The sequence below is a fragment of the Gorilla gorilla genome, chromosome 7 (genome assembly GCF_029281585.2).
Source record: "Gorilla gorilla gorilla isolate KB3781 chromosome 7, NHGRI_mGorGor1-v2.1_pri, whole genome shotgun sequence".
NCBI lineage: Eukaryota > Metazoa > Chordata > Mammalia > Primates > Hominidae > Gorilla > Gorilla gorilla.
Genome location: NC_073231.2, coordinates 71,591,225 through 71,615,868, shown reverse-complemented (window position 1 = coordinate 71,615,868; position 24,644 = coordinate 71,591,225). Strand labels below are relative to the sequence as shown.

General features: G+C 35.9%; 1 long non-coding RNA gene across 4 annotated transcripts in view; it reads left to right on the top strand.

The window, feature by feature from the left end:
- LOC129524112 (uncharacterized) overlaps positions 1-24,644 on the top strand; it is a 182,765-nt gene that overhangs the window by 78,548 nt on the left and 79,573 nt on the right. For all 4 annotated transcript variants that reach the window (XR_008667766.2, XR_008667768.2, XR_008667767.2 and 1 more), the window contains one exon: positions 23,115-23,227. This is a non-coding gene — a long non-coding RNA (uncharacterized lncRNA). The remainder of the gene's footprint in view (positions 1-23,114; positions 23,228-24,644) is intronic.

The window sequence follows — 24,644 nt, the reverse complement described above, 5'->3', positions numbered from 1 at the left end:
GTGGGGAGCATCACACACTGGGGCCTGTCGTGGGGTGGCGGGAGGGGCGAAGGATAGCATTAGGAGAAATACCTAATGTAAATGACTAGTTAAAGAGGGCAGCACACCAACATGGCACATGTATACATATGTAACAAACCTGCACGTTGTGCACATGTACCCTAGAACTTAAAGTATAATTAAAAAAATTAAAAAGACATAAATCAAATCCCAGCTCCTCTATGAAGACTTTTCTATGGCTTCTGGCTGTGGTTATAAACTCCAATTTGTAACTGTGCTCTAAGCCTTTCCTGCTAAGAGGTCTTGGACAGGTCACTTTTTTGATCTGAGATGCAGTTTGTCATCTGCTATATAGTGTAAATAAGCTGAATCAACACAATCTTAGTATTGAATAGACACCTTGTTATCATAGGCAGATAATCACAAAATGATGGTCATAACATCCATGTCCAAACATGCATTTCCAAAAGAGTCATATTCAAGTTTCCAAGATCCAAGTCACAGAGATGGATTTTGTTTTATTTACTTTTTATTTTATTTCTTTTCTTTTCTTTTCTTTTTTTTTTGTGAGACGGAGTCTCGCTCTGTCGCCCAGGCTGGAGTGCAGTGGCACGATCTCGGCTCACTGAAAGCTCTGCCTCCCGGGTTCACGCCATTCTCCTGCCTCAGCCTCCCGAGTCTGGGACTACAGGCGCCCGCCACCACGCCCGGCTAATTTTTTATATTTTTAGTAGAGACCGTGTTTCACCGTGTTAGTCAGGATGGTGTTGATCTCCGGGCCTCGTGATCCATCCACCTCGGCCTCCCAAAGTGCTGGGATTACAGGCATGAGCCACCACGCCTGGCCTATGGCCTATTTTTTTAAGTGTTAGAAAAAAAAGAAGCTGGAAATAATGTGAAAGTTGGTAGCACAGTTGACCCTTGAACTACACAGGTGTGAATGGCTGGGTCCACTTATATGCGGCTGAAATGAACACACAGTATTAGTGGGATGTGAAATCTTGGATGTGGAGGGAAGAACTATCTCACCTGCTGGTTCGGCAGCGCCGACTGCGGAACTTGAATATGTACAGAGTTCGGTAACTGCGGAGATCCAGGAACAAATCCCCTGCAGATACTGAAGGATGACTGTAAGTAATTTGTACAAAGTTTTGAAAATGAGATTTATCCTTTTTTGTTTTCTGCCCATGGTCACAGACTTTGGTGGACCTCCATTGATAACAAAATAAACTGTTAATATTTTATGAATGCGTTTAAGATCTTTTGTTATTTGAACCCAAAAGCTATTTTTCTCATTTTCTCTCATTCTGTCTCCAATACACATAATAAATCTTTCACACGACAGTAATCACTCCTATCAAACACCCACACTTTCTCCCATTTCTGCCTTTTAATACTCTATTATCACCCTTGGAATATTTGTGTATAAGCCCATTGACATCTAATCATATATTTCAAAGTTTTGCCCAATTTTTAACCCTAGACCAGTCTTTTAGCAAAATTAACTTCAGTCCTTCTGTGCTCTAATAGTGCCTGTCTTCCATCTTGATTAGATCTCCTCTCAATTCAAATAATGAGAGCCTGTTTAAACCAGCAAAATCAAAAATGGAGACTTCATTGTAAAAGTACTGGTGTCTTAGTCAATGCAGCCAGATGGTAGATAAGGGCTAGAAGCAGGAAGCCACAGGAGTTAAGGCCTTCCGGTGTGCTTCCCCTGTCTCTCCTGCCTACTTTCTGTGTCTGTTTGCAGTGTCCACCATACCGTGGGCACGCAGCAGCTGGCCATGCTGGCACTCCTGTTGTCACATTCTAGTGATCCACTCAAACTTGAGTCTGGACTCTCTTAAGTTATAACTTCAGATTCCCAGGGAGAGACCTTTCCTTTGCCAGTGGGGTCAAATCTAGTCAGATATTATGTAAATTTCCTATGGACTGAGAGAGGGACAGTTATTGTTGGTAAGGACTGACAAGCTATCCAAAAATTTTCCAGTGGAAATCTCCAAAGGAAGTATCATTGATTTTTCTTCATTCAAGAGAGCATCACATGCTATATTCTTTGCAACAGTGATATTCTTATATTTAGAGTAAGATTCTTCTAGTTTCTGGAATGCCAATACTGAAAAGCAGAATGCTGAGAGAGGTTAACTATAAAATAACTTTAAAAACTAGATCTTTTAGTGCTTTTCATTGCTGCCATTATCATTGTTATCTTTATCATTGTCATTATCACCATCCCTAATAGTCATGGATACTTTGCCTTGACCTGGTTTCAGACACACAGCCATTTGTGCCATACAAATAGGAAGAGTGCATTTAATAAATTTAGTTTAATAAATAAGTTTCTGTTAGCTTCAGTAACTAAATAAGAATGAGTAAAGATATATTTTTGATCTGTGTCCCAACCCAGAAGCCTCCCTGGAGGCAGAATAACTATGCTTCCTGTACAGCCTGCAGAACCCTGAGCCAAGCAATCCTCTTTTCTGTATAAATTACTCAATCTCAGGTATTTCTTTATAGCAATGCAAGAATGGCCTAATACAAGTAAATTTTAGAATATTAGAACATGTAGATGTTTTTAAAGGCATAAATGTGATGCTGAGGAAAATAGCTAATCTTTTTTAACTTTGAAGATTCCTTGAGAGAAATTGATGCAAACTTTTTTTTGTATTATTAAGTTTTCTCTGAAATAAAGCATGATTGATATTCTGTCTTCTGAATTCTGAGCCTTTCTTTCTTTTTCTTTCTTTCTTCCTTTCTTCCTTCCTTTCTTTCTCTCTTTCTTTCTTTTCTCCCTTCTCTTCCCTTCCCTTCCCTCCTTCCTTCCTTCTTTCCTTTCTTTTCTCTCTTTCTTTCTTTCTCTTGAGATGGAGCTTTGCTTCTGTCACCCAGGCTGGAGTGCAATGGTACGACTTTGGCTCACTACAACCTCTTCCTCCTGGGTTCAAGCGATTCTCCTGCCTCAGCCTCCTGAGTAGCTGGGATTACAGGCACCTGACACCACTCCCAGCTAATTTTTGTATTTTTAATAGAGACGGGGTTTCCCCATGTTGACAAGACTGGTCTCGAACTCCTGACCTCAGGTCATCCACCTGCCTCAGCCTCCCAGAGTGCTGGGATTACAGGCGTGAGCCTCTGCTCCTGGTCTGGGCCATTATTACAAAGTGAGATAATTTGGGAGGGCAACCTTGTTCACATCAATGCTTTTCACACCAATGCTTGTTGCACGTGGGAATACCTAATTCCTGTCTCAAGTGAATATTTATTTTATCAACCTGTTCCTAAATTATGAATCAGGTGCTTAAGCAGGGACTGAATTATTAACCAGCAGTAATTTCTTGAAGTCACATAGAAGCAAGGCTGAAAGCACTCTTCAAAAAATTATGCAAGTAATTACATTGTTGTTCTAGAGTACGTGGTGTATCTAGGTTCCACAGAAAGCAATGTGACACTTAGGGAAGACATTGTGACATATTTCACAGTGTGTTCGTAACTTTAAATTATAAATATAAAAACTTTTAATTCAAAATAAGAGTTGACCACAGAATTTATATTGGTGACAGAGCAAGAATCTTCCTTAAAAAGGGGCAGCTAAAATTGCTAAGAATCAATCTTGATATCAGCTTCATCACGGGTTGAGAAGAATTAGGCTATTAATGCTGCTACTTCTACTAATGGTGCCTATGATTTATAAAATTATACCACATTCCATGCTGCATATGAATGCTTTAAATATATTATTTCTAATACTTTTATTAGTCTTGCAAGAGGCTCCATTAATCTTTATTTTACAAAAAGGAAAATGGAGGCTTGGAAAGTCTTAATGATTTAATGATTTGCCCAATGTCATTAGTTAAGTGTGGAGTAGGAGCTGGGAGTCGAAACACACCTCTGTATGTCCTCACCTGTGTGCTCCCAAGGGCAAAGTGACACAACATCATGTATCATTTTTGCATGCAGCCCTCCACCCAGTGACCACAGGTAAATGAGTTGGCTGGGCCTACAACCCACATTAACTTGGGTTCCACCTCCTCTAGCAGAATTGAATTGGACATCAGCTTGCTCAGTTTGACATGCAATGACTACCCACAGGTGCTAGGAAAAGCTAGCAATTTCAAACATGTGTCCCTGCTATGTACAAATCACCTGAATATGATCCTGTCTTCCACCTAGGCAACGACTGCATGGGTTTTTTCTTATTGAGGTTTGAACAGAACTGAGACTGAAACACAGTGTTCCAAATAAACGGCCTGTCACAGTTTAAGAATAACTGAAGTATTTAGCATTCATGCATTTTCAGAATTGTTAGGGATTAATTATAGTGACATAAAATTTCTGGGAGTTTTATGAGTAAGAAGCAAATTGAAACTTCATTGTTTACTTTCCTTTGTATTTCTCACAGACTTTGTCCTTTATGAATCATTATCACAAACTGACAGACATATACATTCATCTTACATTATTGAGAATTTTGCTAATCTTTTACATACTTTTATAGTGTCACTGTTGTAAGAGCATTCTATGTGGAGATTTTGTTTTGAAATTTATCTCTTATTTATTCCGCAGGTGTCTGCTGAACATCTAATTTGTGCCAGGACCATAGTTGAGACTGAGGGGAACAGACACTCTCAGAATCCACTTATGACAGCTCCAAATATCTATGCTCACCTTTGTCTCTTTTCCACTGGTCTCTGTGGAAGATATCTCCTTTCACTTTAAGGCTAATCCTTCCATGAGTAGGTCCTATTGATTTTAACAGTCTTTTTCTCCCCAGTTTGTTCTATTCCCTGCAAGTTCTACTCTTTCCTTTCTCCCATCTGTTCAACCCCTTATTACTACTGCAATTCCCAATGTCCAAGCTACAAAATGTCCCCAGTCTTTCTCATTCTCAAGCCCACATACCCACGTGCTGGAATTGTTTCTCTGTAGTTCATTGCTATATGCTCATAGCTTCTCAATAAATATTTACTGAGTTTAATGAATGGATAACATAAGGCAATATAAAGGTAGGTAAATATCTGATTCAGAGGAAATTTTTTTAATTTTTAATTCTATTTTTAGGTCTGGGGTAGATGTGTAGGGTGTGCAAGATTATTACATAGGTATCTGTGGGCCATGGTGGTTTGCTGCACCTATCCACCCATCACCTAGGTATTAAGCCCTGCACGTATTAGTTGTTTTTCCTAATACTCTCCCTCCCCCCATACCAGTCCCCAACCGGCCCCAGTGTATATTGTTCCCCTCCTTGTGTCCCTATGATCTCATTGTTAAGCTCCCACTTATAAGTGAGAATATGTGGTGTTTGGCTTTCTCTTCCTGCATTAGTTTGCTGAGGATAATGGCATCCAGCTCCATCTGTGTCCCTGCAAAGGACATGATCTCATTCCTTTTTATGACGGCATAGTATTCCATGGTATATATGTTCCACATTTTCTTTATCCAGTCTATCATTGATGGGCCTTTGGGTTGATTCCATGTCCTTGCTATTGTGAATAGTGCTATAATGAACACATGTGGATGTATTGATTGCTGGGTCAAATGGTATTTCTGGCTCTAGATCTTTGAGGAATCACCATACCATCTTCCATAATGGTTGAACTAACATACATTCCCACCGACAGTGTAAAGGCATTCTTATTTTTCCACAACCTGGTCAGCATCTGCTGTTTCTTGACTTTCAATGTTGGCCATTCTGACTGGCATGAGATGGTATCTCATTGTGGTTTTCATTTGCATTTCTTTAGTGATCAGTGATGCTGAGCTTTCTTTCATATGTTTGTTGGCTGCACAAATGTCTTCTTTTGAGTATCATCAGGGTGATAGGCAACCTACAGATAGGGAGAAAATTTTTGCAATCTATTCATCTGACGAAGGTCTAATATCCAGAATCTACCAGGAACTCAAACAAATTTACAAGAAAAAAAAACAAACGACCCTATTAAAAAGTAGGCAAAGGACCTGAACAGAGGAAAATATTTTATAAATTTATGGGCAACATTTTGGTCTAGTCTTTAACAAGTAGCCTTTTATTTGATAATTTAAAATATTATTACTTAAAAATGCATTTTCATAAATTTTGTTTAAGGTAGAGTGATCACTTGACCTCTTTGAGAGCAGTCTCTTGTCTAATTTGGTTTTATATCCTTATTTTCTAAGTGGTTTCTTATCATGGAGTAGGCATTCAACAAATATTACTCGAGTAAATTGTATTTGGATTATCCACTTTTAAATATTCTCTTTGATATGACATTATAAGCCCAAATGATGAAAAAGCCTTCAAGTTCGCCCAGGTATTCTGTGACTAGAACTTCTATGTAAATCTAGTTGCTACACCTTTCTTCCAATAAATCATAACCAAATGTCTTTAAGAGTGAGCTGCTATCTGCACCCAAGGGGCTACCGCATCACCAGGTAGGTGATCATACAGGAAAGTCGTACTGTAGCAGAGTCTTCTACCGTCATTTGCCTTTATGCCCTTGAGTCTGCTTGGAATGTCAGGGTTTCAGACCTGGCTAGGATCCATAGCAACTCCATTCTTTCCTTCACGTCATCAGTGCCTGGACTTTGCTGAGTCTTATTTATAGCAGCCTTGTAGGAGATACAGGCAAACATATACAACCAGTTACCTGAAGTCCATGCCTGCAGAGGACCATTTTCAGGAAGTCCTTGTCAGAAGTTGAGATCTTCTTACAAAACATGAGTATACATGTTTTTCCTAGATAGTGTTTATTATCTCTCATTCAGACTGCTGCTCTGGAAGGCTCCATCCAGGACCATCCTATATTTGCTTTCTCCTACTATAGGCTAGTTTTCTTTCATTTATGCCCTGAAATATAGGCCAGAATCTTCTCTTTTTTTCTACAGTGCAGAACATGGGAGCTCTTTTACAGAGCAGATACTACTCCAGCGGCTTTACACACATAGTCATCATGTCTACGCTACAAGGTGGGCGTTTGTGTCCACATTTATACAGATAAGTAAATAAGATTATGAAAGCTTAAATTACTAAAAAGTGCTAGAACTGAGATTCATATGCTTTAAATTCTACATATTTCTATAGCAGTTATTTTTAATTAATGGCATATTTATTGTGTCAGAATAATAATAGCAATTTGGATGAAAAATGAATTAACTCTATCAAACATGTCTACTTTAATTATTGGGTTCTATATCCTTGATTCCTAGGAGAACAGCTGTATAAAAACCAGGGATTTATGAGCTGTTTAGAAAAAAGTAGTGAGAACAATTAGGTATAACACTCATATAACATTTCTTTTAATTCCATTACTTTGCTAAAAATTATGTTAATTATAGAAAAAAGAAGTAATTTTTAAAATTGCTAGTGAATAGAATTTCAAACTAAAGGAAGGGTGAGGTTCTATTTTATATCTCTTAATTGTCAAATAAAATCATACCTAATTATGTGATGTACTGGGAAAGCTGTTGTACGAGTAGAGTGATTGATGTGTGTTACCAGCTGGCAAAATCACATGCTACAGAATGACAACACTGTATGCTTATGAATATATATAACTCACATATAGAATATGGTAGTATAATTTGTATTTTATATATATATATACACGCACACACAAATTGTGACCTAGTTATTTTACTCTTGGCTATGCACTTTAAGAAAATAATTCAAAGAATATTAAATTAACACCCAACAAAATGGTGTTTCAGTGTTACAGAAGAAAATAATTATACATATATAAAATGAAGATTAGAGATTTATGATGTTTAAATTCTATGGATTATTAAACAACCATTAAAAAAATAAATCCATGAAGATGCAACTGTCTGGGACCTTAGGAAGCTGACTGCAAGAGGGCTGACTTATGGGAGGCTCTCAGGGTGTGCTCTTGAAAAAAGGCCAAGGAAAGGAAAGTGGGAAGGACAGCTGGGCAGAGGAAGAAGGTGTGCTGTGAAGTTAGCTCAGTGGAGGCCTCAGCCAGTGCCCTGGGCGTTCTGAGGGTAGGAAGACTCTCAAGATCATCCCTAGTTGGGGTGAAAGGGTGGGAGTTTACATACCCAGGTTGGTTAGTGGTTGGATGTGACCACACCAGAAGGGGCCTGGGCCTGGCCATGGCTGCCACAACTCTCCTTAGCTGGGCCGTCCCTGTGGAGTGAATGACTGAGGGTGTTCTGCTAGAAGAACTCCAGGCACCTGTGGGAGAAAGTCTTCCATTCCCAAAAGGAGGTCATCACAGCACCTGCTGTGGAAGATTATGGGGCAACATGATAAACGTAAGAATTGAAATAGAAAACAAAATAGAAGCTTTCATTAAAGCTATATTGAAACTTGTATTCTTATGCATCAACTGCGAGGCAACACAAAGGAATTGGTGAAGCTGAAACACATTTCTTTGTACTATTTTCATAATTATACTTTAGTGTAACATAGGCTAGTCTGAAGGTTTTATCTATAGTCTTCATTGATTTAAGGAGTTTGCTTTCTGTGTTGCCTCACAGTTGATGCATAAGAACACAAGTTTTGATAAAGCTTTAATGAAAGCATCTATTTTGTTTTCTATTTCATTTCTTGTGTTTTTCATGTTGCCCCATAATCTTCCACAGTAGGTGCTGTGATGAACTCCCTTTGGGAATTCTAATAGATTCCAGTAGATTTTTCTTATGATTGGGTATTGAATTTCATCGCATGATTCTGAGATTATTACATGATTTCTCCTCTTTCTTTTTTCTGTTTATGAGATGAGCTGTTATTGATTTTCTTATTTTAAATCACCCTTGCTTTAGAGGAAAGAACCTGTTTAGTCAATAGATCGTATCATTTAATATATTGTAGAGATTAATTTGCTGATCAGTTGAGGATATTTATATCAATGCTCATGGAAGGCTTTGATTTGTAAATTTTCCTTTCTTGTCCTTTTCAGGGATATGCTGACCTCATACAAAGTTTACAAATGTGTTCCTATTTTCATTCTTATCTGTGGAATTTGTCTGTGGTCAATGCTATTTCTTCCTTTAATATTTAAAAGAATTCACTGGTCAGGCCATGTAGGGCTAAAGTTCTTTTGAGGAAAGGATTGTAAGAATAGTTGACAATAGGAGCATTCAAATTTTTATTTCTCCTTCTGTTAGTTTTGATCAATTATGTTTTTATCATAGCATAAAATTGCAGTCTATCATAATGTTCTTTTATTATCTTTCCAAATATCTGTAGGTCTGCAGTGATATTTGCTTTTTCAATCCTTGTATTGATAGTTTCCTGTCTCATTTTTAAAAATCAATTTTGCTAGAAATTTACAAATGTTACTAATTATTCCAAATAATCAACATTTGGCTTTTGTGATGCTTGTTTTATATTCTCTAAAATATGCTTGTTTTATATTCTCAAAACTGTGTTCTTATCTTTACTAGTATTCTTTTCTACTTTGTGTTAGGTTTGATGGTTTTTTAGCTTACTTTTTGATATGAACATTTATATTATTTATTTTCAGCCTTTCTTTTTTCACAACATATGCATTTAATACCACAAATTTTTCACTAAAGTGTTGCTTTAGTTGTGTGCAACAAATTTTGATGTTTTGCTATAATTATAATTCAGTTGAAAATATTTCTAGCTTCTGTTATGTGTCATAGATTATTGTTGTGATTTATAAATTAATTAGAAATGTGTTGTTTACTATTTAACAAGTTTCCTATTTTTATAGTTTTATTTTTGTTATTAATGTCTGGCTTCTTCCTACTCAGCGAATGTACTCTGATGAAGTCTATCCTTTGATAGTTATTGAGGCTTTCTTTATAGTCCAGCTTATGGTCATTTCGTTAATATTCAGTATGTAGATCTAAAGACAACAAATTCTGTAATCGTTAAATTGTTCTATATAGATAAATGAGGTGAAGTCTCTTAATTGTATATTCATAGTTATGTTACATAATTTCTTGATGCATCAATTTCTTCACTGTGTTACTCAGATTTTCTCTATCAATGAAGATCAGTCTTCCTGTTCACTTATTTTCTCGATTATTTTAAGACATATTAAAATCTCCCAAAATGATCACATACTTGTCCCTGCTCCCTTGAATTCCCTAATTTTTGTTTTGTTTATTTTGAAACTATATTATGTAGATTTAGAAGTATTATATCTACTTATCTGAAGCTATGTTATAGAGATTTAGAATAGTATAGCTATTTAGAAAAGTATAGCTTTATTTTCCTTTATGATTTAGAATAGTCTTCATCTCTAGAAAGTCTTTTTACCTTTAAGCATGTTTTATTAGAATAGTGACATAAGCTTTTGAAAAGTATTTTTATTGTTTTCCATCATTTTAGTTTTAAACTTTATTTTTTATTTAAAGCCTGTCTCACACATGTATCATTGAGTTAAATATTTAATATTTTTATGGCATTACATAGTTTGGGCTTCCTGAGAAGACCATGAGACAAGGATTTTGATATACAGAGTTTATTCAGTGATGATCTTATGCTTCACTGACATGCTTCACTGCATTTTAGTTGGCAAATTAGATAGGGAAGGAGAGGAAGCCTCTGTTGGTAATTTGAGCTTAATCTGACCAGGGTCAATGACAGACAGCACAGAAGGCACACCTCAGAGATAATTTCCACACTCCAAAAAACGAAGTGTTTAGGCTGTTCATTTTCTAACTCTGAGGAGTCGTTGGTTGAAGGTTATTCCTGGGAGGCACACAGGTGTAGAGTAGGATGCTATAGCCAAAGAAGGCCTCCAGCCAAACGTGCACAGGGGTAGGAGAATAGAGACTGGACCATTATGAAAGAAACAGTAAAAGCTGATTGATATGGGCAGATAATTAACACTAGCAGCTATATCCAGTCCGACAATGTTTGTCTTTAATTAAATTACTTAGAACATTTATATACTTAGTGTAAGTATATATGCATAGGAATTAGTTAAAATTTGCCATATAACAAATTGGTTTTTATTTTACTCATTGTTTATGTTTCTTTTCCACTCTGTTATTGTCTTTTATGGATTAATCAGATTTTTTTTTTGCATTTTCTCCTTGTATTAACTTGTCATATTTTCTTTTACTCATCTATTCATAATTACCACAGGGAGTAGGATTATATCATGTAACATAAAATTATGTTATTACTTCTCAAAGTCACAACTTTAGAACATGTTAATGGCATTAATTTCCTCCTAACTTTTACTTAATTGATATTATGCATGTAAGTGCCACATATTTTTCTTACACTGTATACAAAAATTAACTTAATATAGACTTATGTAAGATCGGACACTCTAAAACTATTAGGAAAAAGTCTAGTAGAAAAGTTCTACGACATTGGTCTGGGCAATAATTTTTTGGGTTCTAACCTCAAAAGGAAAAATAGACACTGGATTACACCAAACTGAAAAGCTTCTTCACAGCAAAGGTAACAATGAACAGAATGAAGAGACAACCTCCAGCACAAGAGAAAATATGTGCAAACCATACATATAATGAGGGGGTCATATTCAAAATCTATAAGGATCTCACAGAACTCAATAGCAAGAAAACAAATAACGCAATTAAAAATTGAGCAAGGAACCTGAAAAGAGAATTCTCAAAAGAAGACATATGCATAGCCAACAGGTATATGAAAAATTGATCAACATTACTAATCATCAGGGAAGTGCAAATTAAAACCACAATGAGGTTTTACCTAGCAGCTTTTAAATGATTACTATAAAAAAAAGATAAGGGTTGGTGAGGATATGAAGAAAAGTGAACTCTTTCACACTATTGGTGGGCATGTATATTAGTAGGGCTATTATGGAAAACGGTAAAGAAGTTTCTCAGAAAATTAAAAATAGAACTACCATATGACCCAGCAATCGCACTTTTGGGTATATACCCCCCCCAAAAAAACAAAAACAGCACATCAGAAAGATATTTGCACTCACGTGTTTATTGCAGCATTATTCACAATAGACAAAATACGGAATCAACCTATGGGTCCATCAACAAATGTATGGATTAAGAAAATGTGCTACATGTACACAATGGAACCCTTACAAAAAAAGGATATCCCATCATTTGCAACAAGATAAATAAACCTGTATGACTTTCTGCTAAGTGAAATGAGCCAGTTACAGAAATACACACACTATAATCTCACTTATGTGTGGAATGTAAAGTCAAACTCACAGAGGCAGAGAGTAGAGTGGTGGTTACCAGGAGCTACAAAGTGAGGTGGGGATTGGGAAGATGTTGGTTAAAGATATAAAATTTCAGTTACACAGGAGCAATAAATACAAGAGATCTATTGTACAACAAAGTGGCCATAGTAACAATATATTTTAAACTTGAAAATTGCTAAGAGAATAGATTTTAAGTGTTGTCACCACACACACACACACGCACACATTGTTAGGGAGCCAGATGCAGTGGCTTGCACCTGTAATTCAAGCTCCTCAGGAGGTTGAGGTGGGAGGATCTTATGAGCCCAGGAGGTCAAGGCTGCTGTGAGCTATGATCCAGCCCAGTAAATATGTGAGGTAATGCATATGTTAATTACTTCTATTCAGTCATTCCATAAGGTACATATATGTTGTAAAACATCATGTAGAATAACATAAATACATACAATTATTATTTGTCCACTGAAGAGAAGAAAAAAACACTAATTGGGCATAATTTTAAGTCTCATAAAGATTGCTATTATTGCCTTATAAGTAAATATTTAGTTAATTTTTATTTAAATTTACTCACACATTTACCCATTATATTCCTCATCCTTAACTTCTGAAATTTCTTCTTTTAACCTGGAGTTATATTCCATATGCATAAAATATTCTCCTTGATAGTTCTTTAAGGTCAAATTTAGTTTTCTCAATTTTGTTTGTCTAAAAATACATTTTTTTCACATTCATTATTGCAGGATATTTTTATAAGACATCTATTTCCCAGTTGAGATATTCCCTGACAAGTTTTAGGATATCATTATGTTGTCTGCTGGCTCATCAACTGAGAAGTCAGCTGCCAGTCTTATCGTTGCCTCTGTAAAGGAATGTGTTTTTCACATCTGGCTATGGCACTTACCCAAGGTAAGGACCTATGTGAAGAAAGTCGTGCACATATTACATAACATAATACTGACTACTTCTCTCATCCAGATATCTTGTTTGAGCATTCAGAACGAAAGTAATAAAGTTGAACATTCAAAACCTAATAGTCATCCTCTCCTTTCCTTCTGGTACTCACAATAAACTTATATTACACTTTTAGCTGTGTCCTATATATCTCTAATATTCTTTTTGCATCATTTATTGTGTTTTTCTCTGTGTCTCAATTCATCGTTTCTAATGAACCATCTTCTGATTCTCAAATCCTGCTTTCTGCATGTCTAATCTGCTGTAAAAACACTTTAGTTATTTCTTATTTTCAAATATTATTATATTTTTTAGATTTTAGAATTTCAACTTAAAAATAAATTCTACTTAACTGATGAAAATGTGCATCTTTGAATCTATTGCTTACAGATTTTCCTCTGTTTGTAAAGTTTGCTTCTGATACTATTTAAAAGCCATTGGTAATTCACATTGATAGTTGGATCAAACATAGGCTTATTTTTATTATCTCTTTTTTCTTTCGTTTTCATTCTGTCCTCCTGCCTTTTTGTATAATTAGTGCACTGTTTTCCCCCTTAGGGGAAAATCCTTGCTTGTAATGGTGCTGTATTTTTTCTTTTTAATTGATATGTAATAATTATGTATATTTATAGGTATGTGTGGTATTTTAATACATGCATACAATGTGTAGTGATCAAATTAGTGTAATTAGGATATACATCACCTTAAACACTTATTTCTTTGTGTTGAAAACATTTCAAATCTTCTCTTTTAGCTATTTTGAATTATACAATAAATTATTATTAATGGTAGTCACCCTACTGAGCTAACACTAAAACTTCTCCCTTCTATCTAACTGAATGGCTTACCCATTAACCAGCCTCACTTCATTCCTCATCCTCCATTTCCAGCCTCCAATATCCATCATGAGATCAACTTTTTTAGCTACACATTTCCATGAGGTCAACTTTTTTAGCTACACATTTGAGTAAGTACATGTGTCTTTCTGTGATGACATGACAAGAACATGTGTCTATCTGTCTTTCTGTGACTGGATTATTTCACTTAACATAATGATTTCCAGTTCACTCTATGTTGCTGCAAATGACAGTATTTCATTCTTTTTTAAAAGTGAATAGTATTCTATTGTGTATATCTACCACATTGCCTTTTTTCATTAATTCATTGATGGACACTTAGCTTGATTCCGTATCTTGGCTATTGTGAACAGTGCTGCAATAAACACAGATGTTTAGATACCCATTAGTGGGATTGCTGGATTGTATAGTCGTTCTATTTTTAGGCTTTTTTTCTTTTAGAAATATCCATTAAAAATGACTGTGATAATTTACATTCCCACCAACGGTGTATAAATAGTTCCTTTTTCTCTGTATTCTTTCCAGCATTTTTTTGTCTTTTTTGATAAAAACCATGCTAATTGGGTAAGAAGATATCTTCTTGAGGTTTTGATTTCCAGTCCCCTGATAGTTGTTGATGTTGAGTATTTTCTCATATATCTGTTGACCATTTGTATGCCTTCTTTTGAGAAATGTCTAAGCATGTCCTTTGCCCACTTCGTAATGGGATTATTTGTTTTCTTGCAGTTGAGTTGTTTGAGTTCCTTGTATATTTTGTATATTACTTCCTTGTTGGATGAATAGTTTACAAATATTTTCTCCCATTTTATAGATTGTTTCTTCACTCTGTTGATGGTTTCCTTTGCTGTACAGAAGCTTTTTAAATGTAATATAGTCCCATTTGCCTATTTTTTTAGGTTGCCTATTTGGTTGCCTTTTGAAACGTTAGCCATAATTTTTTTGCCCAGACCAATGTCTAAGCTATTTTCCCATGTTTTCTTCTAGTAGTTGTATAGTTTCAGGTCTTACATGTTAGCTTTTAATCCATTTTGAGTTGATTTTGAGTTGGTATGGTGAGAGATAGGGGTCTGTTTTCATTCTTCTGCATAATGAGTAAGTTTTAATTGCATGCTGGGCATTACATACAAAAACTTTCAAATGTTATCTTTCTTTAGAGAGAGTTTGCTTTTCTCTAGGTGAGTCTGATAAAGGAGGATGCAGTCACTTTAGTCCACTCGGGGACTGTGTGCAGTCAAGGCTGGTCTGTATGTTTTGATGAGACCAAGTCTGCCTCTTATTTCCATTGTCCCTCTATAGTTTTAACTAAGAGTCTTATATTTCCTCAAGGTCTCCATTCTTTGTTCTTTATAACTACATAGTTTTTTCTTTCAAGGCTTCTAGAAATTATGTTGCACAAACTCAGGATAAATGTGGCTGCACAAGTCAGATCTCCTCTTGAAGTTTGTTTCCTCTCTCCAGCTTCCTCTGTCTCAGCAGCTCTCTATTGATTTTGAACAGATGATGTCATACTTTACTGGCTGTTCTGTGTGTGCTTCATAAGAGTGGTGGTTTCCTACTAACTACTCTGTCCTAACATGGATGTGCAAGCACAGATTTATTTTATGATTATTATGTTTGCACCATGCCCTTATAGGTATTCATTTAATAATGTTCAATCAGGCAAATTCTACTTGAGTTCGGCAGATAGTTGGCCAGAAGCCATTACCAGTTTACTAGCAAGAGAATTTCATTTTACATAATCTATAATTAGGTTACTGTTTAATTAGTTTAATATAATATTATAATTACATGTGGATTAAATTATTGATAATAATTTATTTTATTATTTTTAAATTTAAAAAATCATCTCAAATTGTCTTATTTAGGTATATGAACTAGGAAAATCCTAAATGACAGTTGTACTCTAAAACTCTTGAACTTAAGACTGTCTATAACCAGGTAAATAACATCAGTAAAGAAATACTGTCTAAATGATGCCTGATAGAAATGTATTGATGTGGAGAAAAGAAGTGGGAAATTGAAGGGGAAGGCTTCTTTTTTTTATAAGAAGTTAAGAAAATTGGAATAAGAAACAACAGAATGGAGAGTACTTTATAACACTGAAGAGAACAGAAATGTGTTGCATTGGAGAAGATATTTTAAGATCAGAAGTAAACATATTAAGTGTTTTGTTAGAGGGTTTTAAAGTGTAATTATGGCCAGGTGTGGTGGCTCATGCGTGTAATCCCAGCACTTTGGGAGGCCAAGGTGGGCAGATCACCTGAGGTCAGGAGTTTGAGACCAGCCTGGCCAACATAGTGAAACCTCATCTCTACTAAAAGTACAAAAATTAGCCGGGCGTGGTGGCACATGCCTGTAATCCCAGATACTTGGGAGGCTGAGGCAGGAGAATCGCTTGAACCAGGAGGCAGAGGTTGCAGTGAGCCAAGATCACACCACTACACTCCAGCCTGGGCAACAGAGCAAGACTCCATCTCAAAAAAAAGAAAGTGTAATTATATAAATTTTGCAAGGTTAGAAATATCCCATATGATTAAGGTATAGTCTACTAAGTCAGTAAATTTAAGAGAGTCCCAACTTGCCACAATAGGGGGCTTCTACCTCATTATGTGGTGTTAGAATGAGGAAATGCACATAGCAATGCAGTAGGCTATAATTAGGGAAAAAGTGACCTGAGGAGAAGTTGCAGAAAGGTTTACCTGTGGTAAATGATGATACTGAAAGAGAACAGACATATGTATATTAATTAAACAGTTTAGTTTTGAAGCCTTGAGTGCTGGAACTTTCTGAATAATGGAGATATGTTGTCTTCCTCACTCTTGTATTTATAGTTTATGCAAATAAACTATGTGTTCGTAAATCAACATTTCTTTCCAGTTCAACATGGTGTCCTTATCTCTTGGAGGGAAACTTGAACTGGAAGAGAAAAGTCATAATTATAATTTCTAGAGACAGCAGTAGTTAATTTTAATGCTCCCTTTCTGTGATAGATGCTACTCTATTATATACATTAAATAATTGTCTCCTCACAACAACGCTAGGCATCTGTGTTACAGATGAGGAGACGGAAGCATAGAAAGGTTAAAACTAGCCCAGGGACACCAAATTAATGCAAGCACTAGATGTCCAGAGGAAGCACTAGATGTCTCCTCTGTTGGGCAATATCTTCCCCAAGATGTATGTTCTGGTCTCAGCTTAAACCTTAATGCTCAGGAGGTCTTCTGTGAACCCTGTCTGAAATAGCTGCCTCATCTGCCACTATCCATTATTGTATTTCCATTCTCTACACAACATTTCCAGTAACAAAAATTTGTTTTTATTTGCTTATGTAATTATTTTCTTTGTTAATATTATATACCTGCTTTATTTATTGCCATAAAATGTGAGACATTTCACTTCTTGTTTCCTTCTGTATCCACAATAGGTACTTAATAGGCACTCAACAAATATTTGTTGAATGAAAGAATTAATGTCAAATTGGTCAGTTGGCTTGGGTACAGTAATTGTAGTGTCTTGCTGCTATGATAATCTTTCCTAGTAGCCACAATTGGCAAGAAAGGCAAAGGACACCAAATGGAACTCAGAATAGGTAGACAGGGGGATCAAGAAGGATTATTCCTCTCTGGATTGTGTGCCAAAATATGAATACTTCATTGTCTAATCAGCACAGTAGGTGCAATGGTCAATATGGTTACACTAGAATTATCTTTTCACTGGAATCAAGAGAAGGCAAGACACACTTCCATATTGAGATTAGTAAGTGGGAAGTTGGCACAAGATATATTTTTGAATGAGCAATATTTTTCCAGCATATTTGAAATACAGAAATGGATCACTAGAGACACTGCCTAGTGTCTCACAACCAGGAGCATAAATGCCAGTGTCAGACAGCCCTGCCAGCACTGTGCTTTACCGAGTGTGTGAGCTTGGGCAGGTTACCTAATCTTCCTAATTACATCCTTGTAAATTGGCAGCAGACAGCATGTTTGCTAAGTCTTCATGGTTGTTTTCATAGGCCTCTCTTATGTGATAAACTGTGAGGGTTTTTACAATATACAACAGACATTTCAGGAAAGGTTGATGTTCAGATATAATTCAGTAAAAGACACTGTCAAGGGGGGTAAAAAAGAGTTAGATACAAACCACAGAAATCTGAACTTGCAGTATCACTCAAAGAGCATTTCAAATGGGAAAAAAGTGAAAAAACAATGCTTTCATGTCTTCCCATTTCCCATCACTTTACCAGAGGAATATGAAGTCTCATAAAACTGCAAATGGAAAATAATGTATCCTGTCAAGCTTGGTTAGGTATTGGGCAGTTAAATGTCAGCTCAAAATATTTATCTTAGAGCATTTCCTAGTGATTTATTCCTTGCAAAAATGCTATGTGTAAGTATAGTAAAAAAAAAAAAAGCCCTTTGATATGTTGTCTGTTGTCATAAATACATCTTCTCTCTCATTTAGCACCATTATACCTTCCCTTTCATGCCTGTTTCTCACTTTCTTTTATGTCTGAGTCTTCTAGGTTTTATCTCTAACATCCCTACACTTGGTAATTGGATGTATATGTCTGAGTATTAATATATATTGAAGATTGTGCTATATTTTGAAATAGCATGAAAAAAGTATGGCTCATGATTGCCACTTAAGACACCCAAAATGCAGGTCAAGCTTCATGAAGCACATGCAAAACTGAAGAACAAGGAGGGGAGTGACAGTCTAGTGGAGACTGATAATCCCCTTTTGCTGAGGAGCAGCACAGCATTTCGGATTGTAGGCACTGGCTTCAGCAGGCCCAGAGCTTATCACCTAAGCCTGTTGCTTATGCATGAGCTCTGGAGAGTCTGTTAACTTTCTGACTCTTAGTGTCCTTACGTGTAATAGAGTAGATGTTAATACAGTCACATTAGTGAGTGACATAAATGAAGCACTTAGTTTGGTATCTCATTCTTGTAGCTGCTCAATAACTAATATCAATTGTTATTAGTTTGAATCCCTATTACTTCAAAACTACTGGAATCAGTAATAATTTGTGTGTGTGTGTGTGTGTGTGGTTTAAATTCTGCTTGTGTGTTCATGCCACCTATGTGTACAGGAGAAATAATTGCCTGTGCTGACTACTGAGTCTAGAGTCCCATTCAGGCCCCCATACCCATTTTGGCCTTTGTCTCGATTCTACCATGGATGGGTTTTGCTGCTGTGGAAAAGAGGGCTGCTATTTACGTGTGTGGCACTCCCTGGATTTGCATAGTCTACCACACTCATTTACGTGCATGGAAGCCCCCTTAAGAGTGCACTTTCCGGATGGCAGTTGGGCTTCTCTCAGGGAGCAAAGACACATTGTGTTTCTTTAACTACCCAAGAAAGTAGCCGGAAATGTCCATGCTCAGTGGGCTGTACCTGAAGTTTATGCCATGTGTAATAGATATTCCTTAGGCAGAAAATAATTTATAGAGCTCAGATTTTTCATGTTGGCATATGAAAACATGACATGTTAATATGTCATATATAAATTATATGTTATCCCATATATTATATGATATATGATATAATACCTATTTTTTTATATTGGCAGAAAAAATGTCATATACAATAAAGAAATATATTAGTAGGTGACAGCAGATGAAGTACTGAGGTGCATTATGAAAAGCACATTTCTATTTAAATGAAAATATGTGATCTTGTAATGAAATTCAAAAGGACATAAATTCTTTCACTTCTTTGATGGAAGGATCACTGTAAAATGATCTTTACAAATTGGCATGAGTAGATCAGTTACATACAATTTTGCACTTCTAAATTTGAAGTTCTCATAGAGGTTCCTTCAACTTTTGTCTGTAAATCTCTCAAGGGTAGAATTTGTGTCTCCTTTTAAGGGGTGATAATAAATATGTTTATGATTAATATAATTAATTGCTGACATGATTAATGATATTCAATAAATAGTTGAGTTAATGAATTGTTCAAAAATGGTTATTTAATAGTTGTGTCTGGTATATTTTAAAAATAATATTTGTTCAAAAACTATCTGTATGTCCTTCACTGATTTTACTGAACAATTAATTATATATCACTTATGATATGTCAGGTAATATTCTAAGTCTCTCACATGTATTAACTGGTTTAATTCTTATGATAACCAGAAAGTAAAAAGTTGGTGCTTTTATTAACTTATTTAACAGAAGAAGAAACTGAGGGACAGAGGCTCTAAATTCTTTGTCTAAATTCTCATGACTGTAAGCAGCAAGCTGGAATTCATACCCAGGCAGCCCCACTCCAGACTCAGTGCCCTTCTAACAACTCAGCTGCCTCTTGTGGATGCCAGCTAAGAAAGACCACCCTGAAGACACTGGATTTTGACATTTCAAAATCCTTAAAAAGTACAGTCTAATTAAGGAAATTTCTTATGCATTGGTTCTTATAAGCCAGTCACATAATTCCTTCTTGGGAGGTATTTGAGCATGAGAGAGATTTAACATTTTTTTCTGCCTCTATTTGGGTCATGCCAAATATGTCTACATACAGTACAGTTTCAGAGGACAAATCATCACATTTCATTTCATTTTTGGTGCATAAATGAGTCCTGTCTCTCCTACAGAGTTTTGGGTGTTGGAGGGAGTGGAAACTGCTAGGAAATATTTGTATAGAAGCTTCAAGGGGATGGATAAGGTAGGAGAGAAAAAATAATGCTCATTTTTATGGACACTAAGGTGCCCGAAATGATTTTCTGATTAAACTAACGGTGCATGCTGTCAACTCATGTGTTCAAAAAAGGTTGCTTTGGTAGCAAGCAACAACCATGATTTTCATAGTCATCTTCAAATGAGACAAGATATAAATATTCTTAATATTTTTAAGATACTAAGTTATCTCACAGAAAGTTACTTTATCTTCATAGCACTTTACCAGGATTATCCAAAAGAAATCAGGAGTATTTGGTGAAGTTTTTTCTATGCTTACTTGGTGGGAGAACTCTACTTTTAGTAAGTGATATCATAATCGCTGACATGTCTTTGCAAATACATGCTTTTTAAACAATTTTCTCTATTCTATTTTTAAAAATTATTTTAAACTTCTTATTGTAATACTTTCTCTATTCACGCACGTAACATTTTTTATTTAGGAAACAGGCATGAATGCCACTTTTGTCCTTTTGCTTTTTACAAAAATAACATCTTTATGTCTTTTTTTTGGCCGAATTCGTGAGTGAAGTTTTCTCTTCGTAACAATAATGTGCTCCACTGCCTTAGAATTCCATGACATCTAAGAAATATCGTGTATTTATAGCAGTTGCAGTAATAATGATACCTCACATGTAAGTGGTATCTTCAGTGAGTCAGGTACTGCAGAGAGCACCCTGCGTATGCCATATAAAACAATCTTTAAAGGTCACTCTTGTTATCCTATTTTACAGACAGAGAAACAAACCTCAGAAGTAACTTATGCAAGGTTTTGAAGATTGTAAATTGCAAAGCCAAAGGTTTATCTCAGCCTCCCCTTCAATAGACATCCCCATTTCACACCTTAGCATTTGGCAATATTTTTACATTCTTTGTCTTTTTTCTTTTCCATAAAGTGTTTTGAGAGATAGGAAGTGCATTGACTAATAAAGAAACTGAGGTTCTGTGAGGTTCAGTGATTTCCTCAAGTGAACAATGCTAGAGAGGTAGTTAAAAACCTGTGTGCTAGTAACCATTGACCTTTCTCCTTAAAGACAGAAGTGAGAAGTTTGAATTATAATTGTCCTTATGTGCCATGCCATGCATTCTCTCTCTTTTTTTTTTAATTATTGTTATACTTTAAGTTTTAGGGTACATGTGCACAACATGCAGGTTCGTTACATATGTATGCATGTGCCATGTTGGTGGGCTGCACCCATTAACTCGTCATTTAGCATTAGGTATATCTCCTAATGCTATCCCTACCCCCTACCCCCACCCCACAACAGTCCCTGGTGTGTGATGTTCCCCTTCCTGGGTCCATGTGTTCTCACTGTTCAGTTCCTACCTATGAGTGAGAACATGCGGTGTTTGGTTTTTTGTCCTTGTGATAGTTTGCTGAGAATGATGGTTTCCAGCTTCATCCACATCCGTACAAAGGACATAAACTCATCATTTTTTATGGCTGCATAGTATTCCATGGTGTATATGTGCCACATTTTCTTAATCCAGTCTATCATTGTTGGACATTTAGGTTGGTTCCAAGTCTTTGCTATTGTGAATAGTGCCACTATAAACATACATGTGCATGTGTCTTTATTGCAGCATGATTTATAATCCTTTGGGTATATACCCAGTAATGGGATGGCTGGGTCAAATGGTATTTCTAGTTCTAGATCCCTGAGGAATCGCCACACTGACTTCCACAATGGTTGAACTAGTTTACAGTCCCACCAACAGTGTAAAAGTGTTCCTATTTCTCCACATCCTCTCCAGCACCTGTTGTTTCCTGACTTTTTAATGATCGCCATTCTAACTGGTGTGAGATGGCATCTCATTGTGGTTTTGATTTGCATTTCTCTGATGGCCAGTGATGATGAGCATTTTTTCATGTGTTTTTTGGCTGCATAAATGTCTTCTTTTGAGAAGTGTCTGTTCATATCCTTTGCCCACTTTGTGATGGGGTTGTTTTTTTCTTGTAAATTTGTTTGAGTTCATTGTAGATTCTGGATATTAGCCCTTTGTCAGATAAATAGGTTGCAAAATTTTCTCCCATTCTGTAGGTTGCCTGTTCACTCTGATGATAGTTTCTTTTGCTGTGCAGAAGCTCTTTAGTTTAATTAGATCCCATTTGTCAATTTTGGCTTTTGTTGCCATTGCTTTTGGTATTTTAGACATGAAGTCCTTGCCCATGCCTATGTCCTGAATAGTATTGCCTAGGTTTTCTTCTAGGGTTTTTATGGTTTTAGGTCTAACATGGAAGTCTTTAATCCATCTTGAATTAATTTTTGTATAAGGTGTAAGGAAGGGATCCAGTTTCAGCTTTCTACATATGGCTAGCCTGTTTTCCCAGCACCATCTGTCGCCCAGGCTGGAGTGCAGTGGCGCGATCTCGGCTCACTGCAAGCTCCACCTCCCGGCTTCACACCATTCTCCTGCCTCAGCCTCACGAGTAGCTGGGACTACAGGTGCCCGCCATCATGCCCGGCTAATTTTTTTGTATTTTTTTTTTTTAGCAGAAACGGGGTTTCACCGTGTTAGCCAAGATGGTCTCTATCTCCTGACCTCGTGATCCGCCCGCCTTGGCCTCCCAAAGTGCTGGGATTATGCATTCTCTCTTTACATCACAGTAAGTATTTTCAAAACCCATTCATTCATTCATTGAATACTATTTTCATCTAAAATGCCATGAACTATGGCAGTCACTAGACTTACAATGAATCACGTAGCCTTGTTTCAAAGGGTGCATATTCTAGTAGGCATGAAAAGTATACAAACAGCTATAAATAAAGGGTTTTGTGTTGGAGGTGTACACAGAGCACTGTGAACACAATGTGTGCACTTTACTTTGATTGAGTCAACTCTGTACTACATGGTTACACTAATTTTATCTTATCCTGTAGTGTGCCAGCTAAGGAAGTAACAATCCGCAGAAAATGATAACAAATGTCATTACATATGCACCTAACAAAAGAACTCCAAAATGCATGAAGGAAAATTTGACAAAAATGAAGGGAGAAATAAACAATTAAAAAATGAATAGTTGGAGAGTTCAGTATCCCACTTTAAGTAATGAATCAAATTATAGGAAGATAACGGAGAAATTAAAGATTTAAACAATACCGTTTAAAACCAACTAAACTTACTAACTTACTGTTTAAAACCAACTAAACTTAATAGACATCTAGAGAACCCTCCACGAAATAATCCCAGAATATGCATTCTTATCAAGTGCACATGGAACATTCTTCAGGGAAGGCCATATTATATTTAGGTTATAAAATAATCTCAGTAAGCTAAAATGTTAAAAATAATGTTAACTATCTTCTCCAACTAAAAGTAAGTATAATAGGAAATCAATAACTGCAAAAAATGGGAAACTCACAAATATGCGGAAATTAAAAGTATACTCTAAGAAACCAATGCTTACAAATAAATATAATAGGAAATCAATGACAGCAAAATATGGGAAACTCACAAATATGTGGAAATTAAAAGTATACTCTAAGCAACCAGTGGTCCAGAGAGGCAATCAAAAGGGAAATTAGAAAATACTTTGAGGTAAGTAAAAATGAAGACACACATATCAAGCCATACCAAAACTTATGTGGTCCTGCTAAGGCAGTGCTTAAAGAAAAAAAATTATACTTAAATGCCTAATTAAGAAAGGAGAAAAACTTAAATCAACAACCTAACTTTTTAGCTAAGACCCTGAACGAATAAGAGAAAACTAAATCTAAAACAGAATAAAAAGAAGTATAAATATTAAAGTGGAAATTAATGAAATGGAGAACAGAATAACTAGCTGAGAAAAATCAATGAAAACAAAGTGGACTTTTTGAAAAGATCAATGAAATTTACAAATTTTTAGCTGCATGAACCAAAAACAAAAGAGGGAAGTTTAAAATTACTAGGATCAGAAATAAAACAGAATGCGTGACTGCTAACCTTACATAAATAAAAAAATTATAAAGGAATACTATGATTAATTGTATGAGTCAAGAAGAGATAGACAATATGAACAGATGTATAACAAATAGAGATTG